Source organism: Scomber japonicus, chromosome 6 (assembly GCF_027409825.1).
Source record: "Scomber japonicus isolate fScoJap1 chromosome 6, fScoJap1.pri, whole genome shotgun sequence".
Taxonomy (NCBI): domain Eukaryota; kingdom Metazoa; phylum Chordata; class Actinopteri; order Scombriformes; family Scombridae; genus Scomber; species Scomber japonicus.
The window spans coordinates 6,019,252-6,037,378 of NC_070583.1; the positions used below are offsets into that span (position 1 = coordinate 6,019,252).

Genomic DNA, 18,127 nt, shown 5'->3' on the forward strand with positions numbered 1-18,127 from the left:
TCTTGTGTGTTTGTGTGTTATAAACATATCACGAATGTCTACTTTCTTAAGTGAAATGGGCCCAAAGCTTAAGAGCACCCATGTTTATTCTAGCTGTCAGTGTTATAGTAACCTCCAAACGACCGAGCTAAAGTGCTACTAAGCCCTATTATTTAAAATGCGCCATTATTCTGATAGACTATAAGTGTTGTGTTGTTTCCTGACCTCAGCTCTTAGCTTATAGGCTTTTATTGGCTAGCTACACTGAGCTGATCAGGAGGTTTAATGTAACGTTAGCTCGGAGCTGTCACTTCTACAACACAGTGGCTACATTATCGCCATTAAACCATAGACTGTATATAAGAATCATAAACACATTTTGAAAACGTTTAACTGAGGTTAGAAATAAAGTGAGAAGTTGATGAATTCTCCATTGACTTGTATAGAGACAGTCGCCCCCTGGTGGCCTTTTGATATAACGCAGAACTCCCCGCCTGGTCCGTACCAAATTTTGCTCATACTATGGTGAAGTCATGACCCGCCCACTTCTGCCTCTGATTGGCTTACCCAATTGTTTTACTCTAAATCTAACCAATCTCACTTCTCGTGTCTATACATAGCCAACCCAACCAATGAAAGTAATAGGTACTACCCAATCAGAGGCAGAGTAGGGCGGGTCGTGACTTCGCCATCCTAGGAAAAATAATTTGACCCACTATTTAACTGTGGTCAGCATAGATTTTACATTGTCACGCTGTCGCCCTCTGCTGCTGGTCTGAAAACCTAAAACACAGGCCCAGTACTAGTGCATGTCACAAGTGATAGAGTACATTTAATCAAGTACTATATTAAATTGCCTCTACTTGAGTATTGAAATGTTATACTTCTATTAAGCTTCTACTCCACCAAAGTTCAGATTATTAATACACTACATTTACTTGACCAATGTAATTAGACTACTATTTATTATGCAGATTAATAGTTTACATACCAAAATTATTATTAGCCTACCTTATAGAATGCACAATACATTTTATGGATGCCAAACAGTGTGTAAAATGAGTAAAATGTGTTTCACCATCAGGTCCATTAGTCCACTATATCCTTATGTAACCCTCATCTATTCGGCTCAACCTCAGCAGACTGAAGAGACTGTTGAAATGAAACAAATCAATGTGGCCGGTGGTGACAATCATCTGTGCAGTTCCTTGCCTGATGATCAAAAAGACATGACAGAACAACTCAAATGAGACAACATATAGTTAAACTTCTATAAAGGCAGGTCCATACAGTAGATTAATATCTGGTTAAATCACAGAGCTGTTTCAGTACATACCACATCTGCGGTTGTCAGCGACAACAGGAACAAACTGAGGCTGGCCACAGGAGGATAATTAATTACAACAAATAAAAGGAGCCTTGCATAGATAAACACAAAATATTAACTTGTTTCACAAGAAAATAATGAGAATGGAAAACAACAAAATACCTTGCTTTCAAAATAAAATAAATATTGAAGGAATATAAAAATGCATGTCATGTATTGCACCTTTAACTCGTAAATTGCCCTTCTATAGGTAACTGCCGCTTTTGCAAGGCAAGGGAGGTGATGAAGGTGGAGACATTTACATCACAAAACATGTCAGTGGTACGAAGTCATGACCATGTGCTCTCATATTTGGAAAGAAAGTTGTATTGATTCTTCACAAGAGTTGAGGTCAGAGAAAAATGTAGAGGAATGCTCACTCCTGTGCTGAAACCACATACTGTGTCTTATATGGAGCTTTTTTATGGCAAGCATGAGGGAGAACAATATGCATCAAAGGTGTATTGACACTGTGGTTCAATGTGGGTGCACTAACCACCAGGTTACCAGGGTGTCCCAAGGACTTTCATCATGTCTTACAGAACTAAACCCTTAAAAAACAAAAACACCAACATAAAAATTGCATCTAAAATTTAAAAGAGAATGAGAAACAATGTAGCACTAACATAATGGCACTCAAACTATAAGGGAACATGTTTAGGGGCACATGTAGAATAAAGCCTGATGATTGTAATGTGTGGTTGATTTGATAAACGTTTCCCTGGCTGTGTGGGATTGAAAACTAACTTATTTTCCTGTTATATTGTATATTTCTCATATTGTTTGATGTTTTACAGTAATAACCAACCACAAACAAAATGTATCTCAGTCACTTACTGTCAGTGTGTGGGTGTGTGTTTGCACATATGTGGAAATCTGTGTGTGTGTGTGTGTGTGTGTGTGTGTGTGTGTGTGTGTGTGTGTGTGTGTTTGTTTGTTAGGGTGTGTGTGGGGGTGACAAGGGGTGGGGTTCCATAGCAGAGCATGTTTCAAAAATATTGACTTTTGGGCTCAGCACAGTCAGACATGGGTCTTCCTGGGATTCAGATGTGGACATGGACACTGTTTGTCTTTCTGAGCTGGATGTTTGTGGGTCAAGTGGTGGCGGAACCGTAAGTTTACCTTCACAGCCTGAAAAACATTTAACATTATGTAATATGTTTTTGATGCAGACCAGATTATTGCCATTTGCTGCTTTTTTCCCAGCATGAGTTTCAGTAAGGTATCTAGTAGGTTGTGTAACAAATAACCGTTATGAAATTATGAATTATGTAGCTGCTGTGCTGCTGAAAGCTTCATCAGCTCACTGTCTACAACTCTCTCTCTCTCTCTCTCTCTCTCTCTCTCTCTCTCTCTCTCTCTCTCTCTCTCTCTCTCTCTCTCTCTCTCTCTCTCTCTCCATAAAACTACCACGATACTCGTCACAGTAACATTAAGAATTATTGCAGACACTAGTTGCTGTGATGTTTCTATATTTATAGACCAAACTGAGCTGACTGACAGCAGCAAATGTTGAAGCCTGATGTGTAGAAGTGCACTGCTGTTGCAGTAACACACAGTATGAGCACAGATCTGAAGTCTAAAAGGTTTACTAACTTTGTTATTGTTCACATTATAATAGAGAACAAAGTTCCAGCATCTTTGTATAATAAAGAGAGACTGTGGTGAGAGAGGAGCAAAGCCACAATAAAATAAATTAATATAAATAAGTCAATAAGTCATCACTCAGTTTCCAAAATGAAGATGATATTTGCAAATTTTGAAGTTGTACTGTAAATGTCAGGCTGGAGGCAGATTTGATTGCTGTATGGTTTAGTGAAAAAATGTTGATTGGCTGTCAGTGTTTCTATCATTCATCAAATCACTCTGAAAGTGATCCAACAATTGTTCACTACTGTCTTTGGCTTAATAGTTGTGGTGTGGACTCCACCATCCACTGGAGTTACAACCATTTTTAAAACTATATACTTATAGTTATAGTTATAATTATAGTTCTTTATGTGAATGAGCCTTTACTGTTACTGTTGTCTTAAGTCTCTTGTGTTGGCTCAAGCACTTATGAAATGAGACAAGCTCTTTTGAATTTATGTTATTATACATTTCTACCTCAGTAACATGCTCATTGTTCTCTTTTGTGAGCATTAGCGCTGTCACTTTTGTCAAAACTCAAGTTCGAACGAATATCAAAAGTCATGCAATTCATTTGAATATATTTGAATACTACTCTCTCCAAATGTTTTATTTCTTTCATCTCCTTTACTAGTTTTTCTAATTTGTGCCAATAATGAAGACTAAATATTAAGTTTGTTTTCATTGACAGAGGGGCTTTGCAAACTTCTCAAAGTGCAATGTATTACAGTAATAAACACAATGACATGGTTCTGAACCCGTACATGACAAAAAGTAACAAAAATACTTGTTCCCTGCTCTTTTATGAGATGTATCTATTTAAATTGTAGTCATTCATAGGACTGACTTCTGATGTAAAATGAATGTCTACTTTAAACAAGGAACTGTATCAGATAGCATCATACCCAATCGAATTGTACCTAATCGTTCCATATTAAAATGTATCACCCCTGAATTGTATCGCACCCCATGTATCTAGATCATAGACTGTAGATCTAGATGCATATCGGCTCGTCTGCACACCCCTAATATCTACTGTATGTGTGTATGTTTCTGTGGCTGTAGACAGTACATGGTAACCTTTCCTGCGGTTCTTGAAGCTGGAGCTGAGACCAAATTCTGTGTGAGTCTCTTGCGGCCCAGCGAGAGTCTTGTCATGACCGTCACTCTGATGTCCAAAGAGACGAACACAACCCTCTTCAAGGAGACATCCAGCACAGACTTTCATACCTGCACGCAGTTTCAGGTCACGTCCTAAGACGGGCTTTGATTCATTTGATTTCATTTTCTTTATTTGACAAAAGAATGTTTGTATCCTAAATGTTCGTCTAATATTTTTACCATTGATATTTAGACTTGAGTTACATAAAAAATGTTTATCTCCAGATTTTTATATTTTTAGCAGATTAAGCAAAAAACAATGTAATGATCCTTTTTTCACAGGCTCCTTTAGTGCAGAACAATGTGGTGCAGGAATTGGAGGTGGAGGTACAAGGCGACACATTTCACTCAAAAGAATTGAAGAAAGTCATGATCAAAGTCTACAAACCAATGACATTCGTCCAAACAGATAAACCAATCTACCTCCCTGGACAAACAGGTAACTTTGAACAGATGATGTAATATGCATCATAGTACAATTCTTTATCAAGTAAAGCTTCTGCATTCTTGTTAGCATGTGTTGTCTTTCCTGACTGCAGTACCACATCCATAGTGTGTTTGTATATATTCTCTCAGCCTTTAGCGTAGTGCATGCTGGTTTTAGTTTCAAACCCTCTTTGAAACTGGAATAATATAATAACTGAAACAGATAAGACAGGTGCAGTGCAACACTAAACTGAAGACCTCTTAGTACATCTTAGTACATCACATTGATTTTGACAAATAGTGTTCCAAGTTAATAGATGCAAGACAGACTAGCACAGATAATGAAAAGCTATTAGTGACTTTTGCCTCACTCAAATTGTGTTTCATTTGAAACTTTGATAATTAGACAATGTCTGGCTGGATAAAAGAAACACATTTCAGCAGCCTGATACAATGTTTGACACTATTGTCCCTGAGTTGTAAAACATCCATGTAATATTTTTCCATTTCTCTCAGTACATTTCAGAGTCATTTCATTGGACACCAAGTTTAAACCTGTCAGTCAGCTGGTGAGTGTTTAAACTGTCATCTGTTCACGATGATGTTTAAAAAACAGTTTAAGTACTTCTGAATGATAATGGTGCAGGTTTTAATTTGTACCCCAAACCATTAATCACATGATAGTGCTCTTTAGCCTGGAGTATATGTTTAATCACTATGTATAAATAACTCAGTGTTAGGGCTGCTGTTGATCCTCTGGGTTAATAGTACAACCAGAGCCCCCCTTAGGTAAATCTGAATGTGATGAGTCAAAAGTCTTCAAATATGACACTCAAATTTCAAATGTTGCAACATTTATCAGCAGGGAAACATTGTGAGAGAATAATGAAACAAAATGAAACTGCGTTAACATGAAAAGACTTCACAGTGTGAGGAAGTCAATTTTATTTTTCAATGATGAATAAAAGCAAGAAATAGAAGGCTGCAATCTACATTGGGTGTCTCCCTGGCTGCAACTGTACTTAGAGCAAAACACTGAAACGGCTGCTCATCATTTAACAGAACAGTAAAATATTTACAACAACTGGATTGTGGCACATCCTTCTACTAGAATGAGTAATCTTTTTGTTGTGTCTGATTTCAATGAAAAACATACTGATGTTTCAATTTATTTGAGGAAGCTTATTACATTATTTAGGTTGCTGTTAAAACAACCAAAACAACCCACACTTTAACTAATTTTCTGCTCTCTTTTTACAGTACGACACTATTGAACTTGAGGTAAGACGGTGGTAAACAAGAACATACCCACAACCTAATGCTTTTTTATTCATGCTTATTCATGTTTTTATTGTTGTGAAATTGTATATGTACAGGAGTAGTTCAGTTAGCCAGTGGTGATTTTTATTCCAGTATTTTTTTCTATACTGATGTGCCATTATGTACCGCTATAAACCTCCATTGTACAGTGAGTACTACTCTCCATACTGACCTTAAAGTAGCTGTATATAACAAATATATTCCAAATAGTTATAAAATGGCCCTAAAATCTAACCAGACATTAAGAAATCATGTTCATTTCAAACACTGATATCACTGACAGTAGTAGTCCAGCCAGAATATTCACATTCGAAAAGTTCAGTTGCAGCCCTCAAGTAATATTTATGTTGTCATTCTGTGTTTTGGCCTGATGCTCCACCTACCACTTAGCTACCAATCACAAAGTCAGTAGTATTTCAGCATCCAGGTTGCCAGTTGCCACTGAGCTGCAGTCTGATGTTACAAAACCAAAAATGTCAAAAAAAATGACAATTTGAGAAACAAAACAAGGGGATGTAGAGGAGATGCCTTTGAAACATGGAGAAGGCTGGAGATGGTTACAGCATCATACAGCACTCAGCTGCACCCGCTGATATGGAGGAGGATATGCAGGATCACGTCCAACAACTGGCAACTCGCGTGAACGTCAACTCTGGCAGGGAGGGGTCGAGGAGTAACAGCTCTCTCCAGTGTTTTGAACGTGAGCCGCAGTACCATTTCTAAACGCTTGGTGTCAGAGTTACATACCTCAACTTTAAAGCTACAGTACGGCTTGAAAGTTTGTGAACCCTTAACAGTTTCTCTACTCCTGTATAAATATGACGTAAAACGCGATTCGATTTTTACACAAGTCCTAAAACTGTCCATCCATCCATCCATCCATCCATGCTCTGGCGCTTATCCAGGGTCGGGTCACGTGGGGCAGAAGCCTAAGCAGGGAAGCCCATACTCCCCTCTCCCCAGCCACTTCGTCCAGCTCTTCCCGGGGGATCCCGAGGCGTTCCCAGGCCAACCAAGAGACATAGTCTCTCCAGTGTGTCTTTGGTATTCCCCGGGGTCGCCTATCGGTGGGACATGCCCTGAACACCTCACCAGGGAGGCGTCCAGGAGGCATCCTAACTAAATGCCTGAGCCACCTCATCTGGTTCTTCTCAATGCGGAGGAGCAGCGAGTCTACTCCGAGCTCTGTGCAGAGCCCGCATTACTGCAGACGCCGCACCGATCCGCCTGTCGATCTCCCGCCTCATCATTCCTTCACTCGTGAACAATACCCCAAGTTACTTGAACTCCTCCACTTGGGGCAGGATATCATCCCCGACCAGGAGAGTGCACTCCACCCTTTTCCGGCTGAGGACTATGGACTCGGATTTGGAGGTGCTGATTCTCATCCTGGCCCCTTCACACTCGGTGGCAAACTGATCCAATGAGAGTTGGAGGTCACGGTCTGATGAAGCCAACAGGACCACATCATCTGCAAAAAGCAGTGACCCAATCGTGAGACCACCAAACCGGAACCCCTCAACACCCTGGCTGCGCCTAGAAATCCTGTCCATAAAGATTATGAACAGGACAGGTGACAAAGGGCAGTACAGGGAATGGACGGCCCATATCAGGGGGTCCGATACCCTGTACTCCCGGAGAACCCCCCCACAGGACTCCCCGAGGGACACGGTGGAATGCCTCCAGGTCCACAAAACACATGTGGACTGGTTGGGCAAACTCCCATGCACCCTCAAGGATCCTGCAGAGGAGCTGGTCCACTGTTCCACGACCCGGACAAAAACCACATTGCTCCTCCTGACTCCGAAGTTCAACTATCCGACAGACCCTCCTCTCCAGTGCCCCCAGAATAGACCTTACCAGGGAGGCTGGGGAGTGTGATCGTCCGATAGTTGGAACACACCCTCTGGACCCCCTTCTTGAAAAGAGGGACTACCACCCCAGTCTGCCAATCCAGAGGCACTGCCCCCGATGTCAACGCAATGTTGCAGAGTTGTGTCAGCCATGACAGCCCTACAGTGTTGACGGCACACTGCTTCCCCCTCCTGAGACGCCGGATGGTGGTCCAGAACCTCTGTCCACGCGATGTTGCAGAGTCATGTCAGCCATGACAGCCCCACAACATCCAGGGTCTTAAGGAACTCTGGGCAGATCTCATCCATCCCCGGGGCCCTGCCACTGAGGAGCTTTTTGACCACCTCGGTGACCTCAGCCCCAGAGATAGGAGAGCCCACACCCGGTTCCCCAGGCCCTGCTTCCTTACCGGAAGAAGTGTTGGTGGGTTTGAGGAGGTCTTTGAAGTATTCCTTCCACCGATCCACAACATCCCGAGTCGAGGTCAGCAGCGTGCTGTCCCCACTGTATACAGTGTTGACGGCGCACTGCTTCCCCCTCTTGAGACGCCGGATGGTGGTCCAGAACCTCTTCAAAGCCGTTCGGAAGTCGTTCTCAATGGCCTCACCGAATTCCTCCCATGTCCGGGTTTTTGCCTCAGCGACCACTGCAGCTGTCGGTACCTGCCTGCTGCCTCCGGAGTCCCACAGGCCAAAAAGGCCCTATAGGACTCCTTCTTCAGCTTGATGGTATCCCTCACCGCCGATGTCCACCAGTGGGTTCCGGTATTGCTGCCACGACAGGCACCGACACCTTACTGCCACGGCACTGGTCAGCCGCTTTGACAATGGAGTCACGGAACATGGTCCACTCGGTTTAGGGTGTCCTGGTGCCAAGTGCATATGGACACCCTTATGCTTGAACATGGTGTTCGTTATGGACAATCTGTGATGAGCACAGAAGTCAAATGACAAAACACAGCTCAGGTTCAGATCAGGGGGACCATTCCTCCCAATCACACCCTTCCAGGTCTCACTGTTGCTGCCGACGTGAGCGTTGAAGTCCCCCAGCAGAATGAGGGAATCCCCAGAGGGAGCATTTTCCAGCACCCCCTCCAAGAGTCCAGAAAGGGTGGGTACTCTGAACTGCGGATTGGACAGCAGGCACAAACAACAGTCAGGATCCGTCCCCTCACCCGAAGGCAGAGTGAAGCTACCCTTTCATCCACTGGTGTAAACTCCAACCCCTCTCGAGAAGACTGATTCCAGAGCCCTTGCTATGCGTCGAGGTGAGGCCGACTATATCTAGCCAGAACTTCTCAACCTTGCACACCAGCTCAGGCTCCTTCCTCACCAGAAGGGAGACGTTCCACATCCCTAGAGTTAGCGTCTGCAGCCAAGGGTCGGACCGCCAAGGTCCCCGCCCCAGCTCGCATTGCACCTGACCCCTTTGGTCCCTCCTACGGGTGGTGGGTCCACTGGAAGGGGGTCCCATGTTTCTTCTTCAGTGTGTGCCCGGCCGGGCCCCATGGTTGAAGGCCCGGCCACCAGGCGCTCGCCATCAAGCCCCACCCCCAGGCCTGGCTCCAGGGGGGGGCCCCAGTGACGCACGTCCGGGCAAGGGAACCAGAGAACCATATATTGTGCTCATCATAAGGGTCTTGTGAGCTACGTTTTGTCTGGTCCCTCCCCCCGCACCTGTTTGCCCTGGGTGACTCTACCAGGGGCATAAAGCCCCTGACAACTGAGCTCCTGGGGTCATTGGGACACGCAAACCCCTCCACCATGATAAGGTAGTAGCCCAGGGAGGGGGTCCTAAAAGGAACCCAATTAAACAAATGAGACAAAACACTCAATGTATTCATTTATTTATTGAGGAAAATTATTACATCTTCTATCTTTCCTATTTGTGTGAGGCAAAATTCTGTGAACACTTGCTTTCAGTAACTGGTGTGATCTATCTAATAACTTCAACAAAATATTTCTGGTAACTGTTTATTAGCCCTGCACACCAGCATGGAAGAATTTTAGCCGATCCCTCGTTACAGAACAGATATTGGGCTTCTTGGCATGAACTGCCTGCTTCAGGTCCTTCCATAGTATTTCTGTGGACTTGATATCATGACTTTGACTAAACTGTTCCAAAACATGAGCTTTATTTTACTCTAACCATGCTTTGGTAGAACAAATTGTGTGTTTGTTGTAGTTACCTTTTTTCATGATGCACTTTCTGATGAGGTCATGGATGGATTAATTAATAATTTCCCTCAATAAATAAACAAGCGTAACATTTTGGACTCATTTGTTTAACTGATGTCTCTTTATCTAGTTTTAGGACTTGGATGGTAATCTGATCTGATGGTAATCTGATCTCATATTTATACAGAAATGGAGCAAATTCTAAAAGGGTTCACAAACTTTCAAGCAGCACTTTATTACCTCTGAATGCCACTAAACTAGAAACGAGGACCGAAATCCACAATATTTGTTCTGTATTCTCATATATTTGCATATATGTGTTCCAAAGGTCAGCTGATGGTAATATCATGGTTCAGCAAACTCAGTTAGCTAAATCAAGTCAATATGTTCCAAAGTTACAGACTGTTAAGTACACAATTCCCTCTTTTAGTTTCTACACAATGTTGCTGAGCTGTGGTGGAGGGATAAATTCTAGTAGTTGTCAGAACAGACTTTTCACTCACATGTCACAGAGTGAAGCACATACTATGCTACCATATGATGCTGCTGACATTCTTCTACTGAGTCTTGGTGCAATTATGTTCATTTTGCCAGCTGTTGCCAGCAACCCTATCCCTTCAGGATACCACAAAGGAAATCTCTAGAACACAAAACAGATGCAAATCCTAATCCATGTCCACCACTGAGGCAGGAGGATGTTGAGGTGGCTTGGAGAATAACAAGAACAGCTGGTGACTGACCTTAAGCACTCAGAGTTGGAGCAGGTTGTTATCAAAAGTGTAGTGTTCAAAAATTACAGATTGCAAAAAATATTCCCGACATCTAATCTGCAAAGAAAAGGATCACTTCTGGAGCACCCTGATGGCCGAGTGGTTATAGCAAATCATGTAATCGCAGAGTCCCTGGTTTGAATCTAGCCAAGGACCTATGCTGCAGGTCATTCCCCTCTCTATCCCTGTTTCCTCTCAGACTCTCTGCCAGTTACTATATAAATGAAGGTAAAAAAGCCTAAAAACATATATTTTAAAGAAAGTAATCCCTTCTAAGGTCCTCTTCCACAGTTCAATGAGGAAATTCAATCTGTGGACACCAAAAAGAGGACATTTCATTTGATAGATTCACTTCACAAAATATCCACTCAATTCAGCTAACTGATGTTGCTGAAGCTTTGGAATGTATGTTTACAGGGAATGGGGGTTGTGGATTTTGACCCTCTTCTTCTCATTTCATATGCTGTAGTTGCATATTGTTGACCACAGCTTTACGGTCACTATGGAGAGTAGGAACTGTTAAATCGACTAAGACCCATTTTTACACATTTCATGGCACATTGGTTTTGTATCAAGACAAACTTGAAAAAACCTGAACCTGGTGTTGGTGGATGTTCACTGCACACGAATTTAGTCATTTTGAGTGAGCCACCACTGTTGCCCAGCTCCAACATTTGGTAAATACATGTTCCCAATTATTTGTTTAACAGGATGCTAGAGGCAACCGGATTGGACAATGGCTTAACACCACAGCCAATGGTAAAATATTGCAACTGTCTTACTCCTTGAACTCAGAGGCCACTGAAGGAACCTATAAATTAATTGTGTGGATTGATGGACAAAAAAACAATCACCATTTCAAGGTGGAGAAATATGGTGAGTTGTATTCTTTTTTTCATTTCACTGTTTGTAATGAATGAAGAATAATAACAACTACATTTTGTTCTCAGTTTTGCCAAAATTTGAGGTAAAAGTTCAAGTGGCAGATGAGATAAGCTATGGAGATGAAGAAATCAAAGTTGACATCTGTGCAAAGTAAGTGGTGGGGCTTTCTCACAGATGCATTTGCCTCATGACCTATGATGATATGAAATTAAATCTGTATTGTTGATTTGGTGAACCTTTTTTGACAATGCGGTGATTTTGTTAAAATTTCCCATCTAATCAGATATACTTATGGACAGCCTGTGCCAGGCAGCATTGAATTTGAGCTGTGCCGACCTCTGGGTGGTCATTATAGAATTTTTTTGTCTATGCCGTGCTACAGGGAGATAAAGAAGGTACAGTTGATTTAACTACATTAAACACAAAATGTAATAAAATACACAAACCCCATGATATAAATATGCAACACACATTTAACACAAACCAAGAGGTTTTGTGCCTAGCTCTAAGTGGTTACATGGTTGTGAGGTAAATCCATTCAATTTATGTTGTAGCTTGTTCTTGGCTGGTAAAGCCAAAGGTCTTTTATCGATCCAAGAGGAATCCTGAAACTTTAGTGATCCCCTGACAGGTGATCCCCCTGACAATGACTTTTTAGCTTCAGTTAGATACCAAACTAAGCAATAAAAACTTTTGCAGATTGTCATGATGGCCTTTATTTCAACTGATATACATAGTGGAGCACTGGACCTCTTCAATGACCTGTTCTTTGATGGCAATCTGAATTGGACTTTTGGGCTTAATTCTGAAATCAACACATGTATCTTTTAGTTTGGGTTGCATACAGTTTAATAGTAATAGGTCCACATTGAGTGAATACAGTTGCAAAGACATTCTGAAGTTTACAGATGCGTCAGTGGTTTGCTCAGAGCTTGGTCATGCCTATGAGCAGCGACAATTGTGCTCATGCGTCTTAATATTACATTTATTTTTTCTATTTAGACAGAAATGAATGGCTGTGCAACGTTTATGATCCCAATGTTCACTTTTACTAAAAATGCCATAAGGTTCCTGCAGGATAAACTGTTTCTCAAAACCAGCATGGAAGAGGAGGGGACAGGTAAGTTTGAGTTATTTTTCAAAATAATTAAATCATTGTTGTTTTAAGATATTTTAACACTATGACACACACACTGTAGTAACATAGATGCTTTTCTTGTAGGTATTTCACACTCACAAGGGAAAACAATAGAGCTATCTTACACCATTGGAAAGTTGTCTTTTATTGACACACCCAAGATTTATAACAAAGGGGCAATTGTGGAGGGAAAAGTAAGTGTGATTCTGTACACAGTATAACTGAAGCCATGTGCATTTCCAATACTAAATCTTTTTTATCTCCATCAGGTTAAAGCAGTTTATTTCAATGATACACCTATTCCTGACAAGCTGGTCTACTTGTTTCTGGGTGAAAGAAGGTCAGCACGAGGCCGACAGAACTTCACTACTGACAGCAATGGTATCGCCACTTTCTCAATAAACACAACTAACCACAACGACAACATCAAACTAAGAGTAAGTCAAATAATCTGGTATTGTAATAACATAGTCAGACATGATGACAGTAAAATATGCAGATGCAAAAGCTACACTAATAAACTGTTATGCATAATATGTCTCTTAATTTGGAGTTATTTTAACATCAAATCAACCCGAATCAATGCATCAACCCCTTTCTAATGGGCAAAGTTGAGACATTTGTTTGGTAACATCCAATATAAGAGATGGTTGACACAATAAAACAGCCCTTGTCCTGTGTAAAAGTGGATTCTGAAGTTCAGCTGAAGCTAATATGGAACTTCAATAGTTGAGTTAGTTGACCGACAACTCTTGCCATGAAATATGGGAATGTGAGTATTGTCTTTATTTGACTGACTCAACACCTTAAACCTGGTTTCATTTATACAAAATAGGCCAAACTCAAATTTGTCTCAGATGGCCTTTATAATCCGTATAACATGATACCCAGAAGGAAAATTTAAAAAAAAACACATTTACACAGAGGAAGAGGACACAAGATGCTGTAAGAGGAAGAAGCAGTTAATTGCACATGATGCGTAAATAGTGATAAACAAAGATGGATCAAAAACTGTATGATTCTCCTGTAAAACAGACACCACGCATTTATGGTGATGATGAGCAGGCTGGATACAAAATTAGGGCTTTGTATACACACCCAGTTGAACGGGGATTACAAAGGGATTACAATTTCCAAAACAGTACAGTTACCAATCCAAGTAATTCTGCATTACTGTGTCACCTGAAATTGATTTATTTGTTGTCCTAGGTAGGTTATCTTATGATGACATGTACGTGTGACAGGTCAGGGTAGGTCACGTTAGCTACGAGCCCAAAAGTTAAATGGAATGGAGGATGAGGGAGAGGGTATCAGGCAGGAACTCAAGGAGAGGACTCGGATACAGAGCTCTGGAGTAGCTGACAAGGCTTTATTCTTAAAAAATAGCAATAAACAAAAACCGCCTCAATCGAGGCAAAAGCAGGTAAAAAGGGTAAACTAAACTTAGGAGCTCTGAAAAACAAAATGGCAAAAAGTCTAACAAAAATTCACTCTTCTGAGGAATAAACACACTACCAATACCATAAACTATGAACTATGACTATGAACAGTGACTAACTATGACAGGACGCCTGTACTCTGGTCGACAGACAAGACACACTCGCACAGGACAAAGGGAGACGCAGACTATAAGCACACATGGAGGGAAATGGGGAACAGGTGGACACAATCAGGAATCAGGGAAGACAATCAGACTGGTGACACATGAGGAAGGGCAAGGCACCTGAAACGAGAGGAGAGTTAATACTAAAATAAAACAGGAAGTCACAAAACAAACATGGAGACAGGACAAAAACTCAACTTGACATTACCAGTGTGACAGAGGGAGGCGGCACACATTCAGCAACTGGCATAGCATTTTTTTGAGTTTGTGTCAGTAAAAGATGCAAATAATTTTGTTGTCTTTGTGTGAGCAGCAAATACTTTCAACTGCAACAAATACAACATCTAATTTATAAGAGGATCTGTTAGGGCAGCACAGAAATATGAAACTTATCAGAAACAAAACACAGATACCCACAGAGAGGTGTCTATGCCAGCGATGCATGCATGCACTAACAACACAAATCAGATTTCAGAGCAGGACATGGTGGTAGAGAACAAGATCTGAAGAGGTTCTTCAAAGAGTATGTCGTAGAGGAGATGTTACCTATTTCCAAAGTTGACTCATTTTGACACATTATAGAGAAAATACCCACAAAGAGTGAAAGACTTTTTGCTGGCTACCTAAAGAGTGAATATGTGGTGATAGAATCTAACTTGAAGGCCACATTCAGAGAGGTAGACTTCCTTTCCACCACTCCCTTTCCATCTGGACAAAAAAAGTTCTCTGGGTGTAACAGTTCAACTTTTGAGCACTTAGGTCTCTGTAACATGTAAAAGAATCAGATGCATGCAGACATTTGATGTTATTGGTGCAGAGCTACAACAAATTCATTCATCGTATGGACTGCTTGGCAAAGTTTTGGATACTGTGACAGAGAATGATTTTGCTTGTGTACTGGACAGCAAAGGCACACTTCATGCAGCTGCCAGTTGTCTGAAATTCAAATTCTGATGGCTGAGAGATGAGGGTAGACGATTATGTCAGGAGATATAAAGTATCTATAAAGTCAGAGTTCTTGTAAGACTTCTTACCACATGTTAAAGCTTGACAGACCTGTTCAGTGGAGGGAATTCACAGAACATCACCAAAAGTCTCTTTGTGATATTTCTACCACTGACAGTAATCCTTTAATCCTTAAATAATGATAATTAGCCATAACTGTCATATATTTCATTATTTGTGTTGTTGGCTGGTGAATAGCTCTGCTTCTCTACAATTCAGGCTAGCGTGACATTATTGCCGGAGCTAACATACCAGAATCTACACCATGGGACTGCAGTTCACAAACTGTCTATGGTCAAGCCATCTTCTCCTCATTCTAAAACAGTCAGCTCTCTAGAGGTGAAGAAGAAGTTGAAACCACTTCCCTGTGATGGAAAAGCAACCATATATATCCAATATGCTATAGCAGGAGAGACCGAGGGCTTTGTGGATGTGATGTGGTTGGTGAGTACTGGGTTTAAAGAGCATTTACACTTTGAGATGAATCACAACATTAAGGCTACAACCTACCATTAGGCATTTACCTGTTCTCAAAAAGAAAAAAGTCATGTTTTCATAATTTTTCGAAATATTTCCTTGGGGCAATAATGACAGTTAATGTTTTTCAAATAGACCCAACAGTTGTTTTTTAATATGGGCCTCTACCTTGATATGTCAGTTCTTAATAAAAGTATCAAATACATTTACAAATACCAAAAAACAGAGAAAAAGTCAAATGAAATGCTGCCTTTTAAAGAGATAAATCAGATTAATCTCTGATGGTGCAACAGCACAAATTATTTTTGGATCAACTATGTACTATTCTAATGCTAGTAATATGTTAGTATGCCCACATTTGTCTTTTTTATTATCAATATTTATTACCATAGTTGTTTGTTAGTGTTAGTATTACGTATGTATGTATGTATGTATGTATTTTTACACACACACACACACACACACACACACACACACACACACACACACACACACATATATATAATGATAATACTTTAGCTCCACTACCTTTACCATAAAATGAATATTTGTACAGCATGTTTTTGTTTTGTTTGTTTTAAAAGGACCCTTACTAGATTAATTTTATTTTTTATCAATAAAATATGAAATAATAATTGTGTGCAGTCAGACCTCTGAAAATATATATTAAAAAAATATGGTTACCTTTTCCACCAATCATGTCTCCAGTCTGGGTTGACTTTTTGTGGCAAACTTAAGTCATACTATTTAAAGACACAGTGACATCTAGTGGATTTTTTTAGCATAACATACCTAAACTCAGTGGTAGAGATGAGTTAAAATGTCGTGACTCAAAATGTGCTCTACCAAACAGTTAAGCAGAACATTAAACTGTAGGTGCAGACACACATCATGTTTGAAGCTAAGATTTGAGGATTGACTGATGGGGTCAAGTCAAGGCGAGTTCCCCTGTACTGCAGAGAGTATTATTTTATTATGCAGGTTATTCAGGTTTCAGTACAGACGTACAGTTAGGATTAAATTCACCCTCACATGCAGCTCCCTCTGGAAAGTTTACAGTTCATGTTTCTTTTCATTTCCACCAGATATTATCCAGAGGAGCCATTATCGGACAACAATTTCATAAGGTCGCAGTGCTTAAGGAACCCGGTAGGTGAAGAGTAAGAATAATCCACCCATATATTGAGATTTGTAGACACATTCTCACTTACAAAATAGTGTTTAGTAGGATTTGTGTTGCCTTGGTTGATGTGTTTGATCATAACATTTGATTTTCTTTTTCAGTGACTGCAGGCGAGTTGTCCTTTCAGTTGAAAGTGACTCCAGATATGGCACCAATGGTCCAGATTGTTGCTTATACTGTCCTCCCCAGTGAGATTGTGATCGCCCACAGTAAAGACTTCTCCACAGAGAAATGCTTCAGTAACAAGGTCAGTGTGAGAAGAAGATGATGAACCTGAGTTTTCCAGATTTACATATACATTATATGTAAGTGTAGTTTAATATTTTGGCTTCTAGTTTCACAGGGGTTTGATTAATCTGTGCAACAAGTAAGTACAGTGTCAGACTGGGACAATATTTCAGGACAGACATTTTACTTTATTCCAGACCACATGTGGCCACACAAAAACAACAATAAGAGACAGTAACTTAAAACAACACAGTATCCCCAAAAACAAGAAAATGCAATATACATAATCCAAATATGAAGATCAGAAAAAAGGATATATAGCCTATGGTATAAGTAAGCTATATTAAGAATTTATGTTACAATGTCGGCCAAATTAATAGAAAAGCTTTAGTTTGCCTTGTATTTGTTGTTGTTCTGCATGGTATTTGTTCTGGTGTCTATTAATTATTTAAATATTCAAATTTAAATCAGCATGTACTTATAACACAAACTAGCCTATAATTGGTGTCACTCATAGCTTCATCATTGTGATACACAGACTATGTTAGTTACGTTACTGTAGCCTGTTATGTGGCATGACTGAGCGCTGGCATAGCGCAGTTCTACTATTTTTTACCAGCAAGCTACAGTGTTCTTAACTGATCTGCCCTCCTGGCAAACATGTCACTTATTTTGCAGTATGTAGCTAAATCCATTGTAAGGGCTTTTTGTTTTCTCTCCCTCTCTGTTCCACCTTTCCTTTTTATTGACCTTCCATTTCTTACTCTTCAACTCTTGTTTGCTATATTTTCGCTGGTCAAGTTGACTTTTCAAGTCAGGCCAGAACGACTATCATAATGGAAATATGTACTGTGATAATATCTGTCATCTAGACTCGGACCTTGTCACTCCCGACAAGGAAACACCAAACTCAGCACTGCAGAGTT

General features: G+C 40.6%; 1 long non-coding RNA gene and 1 pseudogene across 1 annotated transcript in view; one reads left to right on the forward strand and one right to left on the reverse strand.

Moving 5' to 3' along the window:
• The first annotated feature begins 2,354 nt into the window (after positions 1-2,354).
• The window catches only part of LOC128360817 (alpha-2-macroglobulin-P-like), a 29,740-nt pseudogene continuing 13,967 nt past the window's right edge, over positions 2,355-18,127 (forward strand).
• Positions 2,464-18,127, reverse strand: part of LOC128360818 (uncharacterized) — a 33,738-nt gene continuing 18,074 nt past the window's right edge. Inside the window, exon 3 of the long non-coding RNA XR_008321520.1 lies at positions 2,464-2,924. This is a non-coding gene — a long non-coding RNA (uncharacterized LOC128360818). The remainder of the gene's footprint in view (positions 2,925-18,127) is intronic.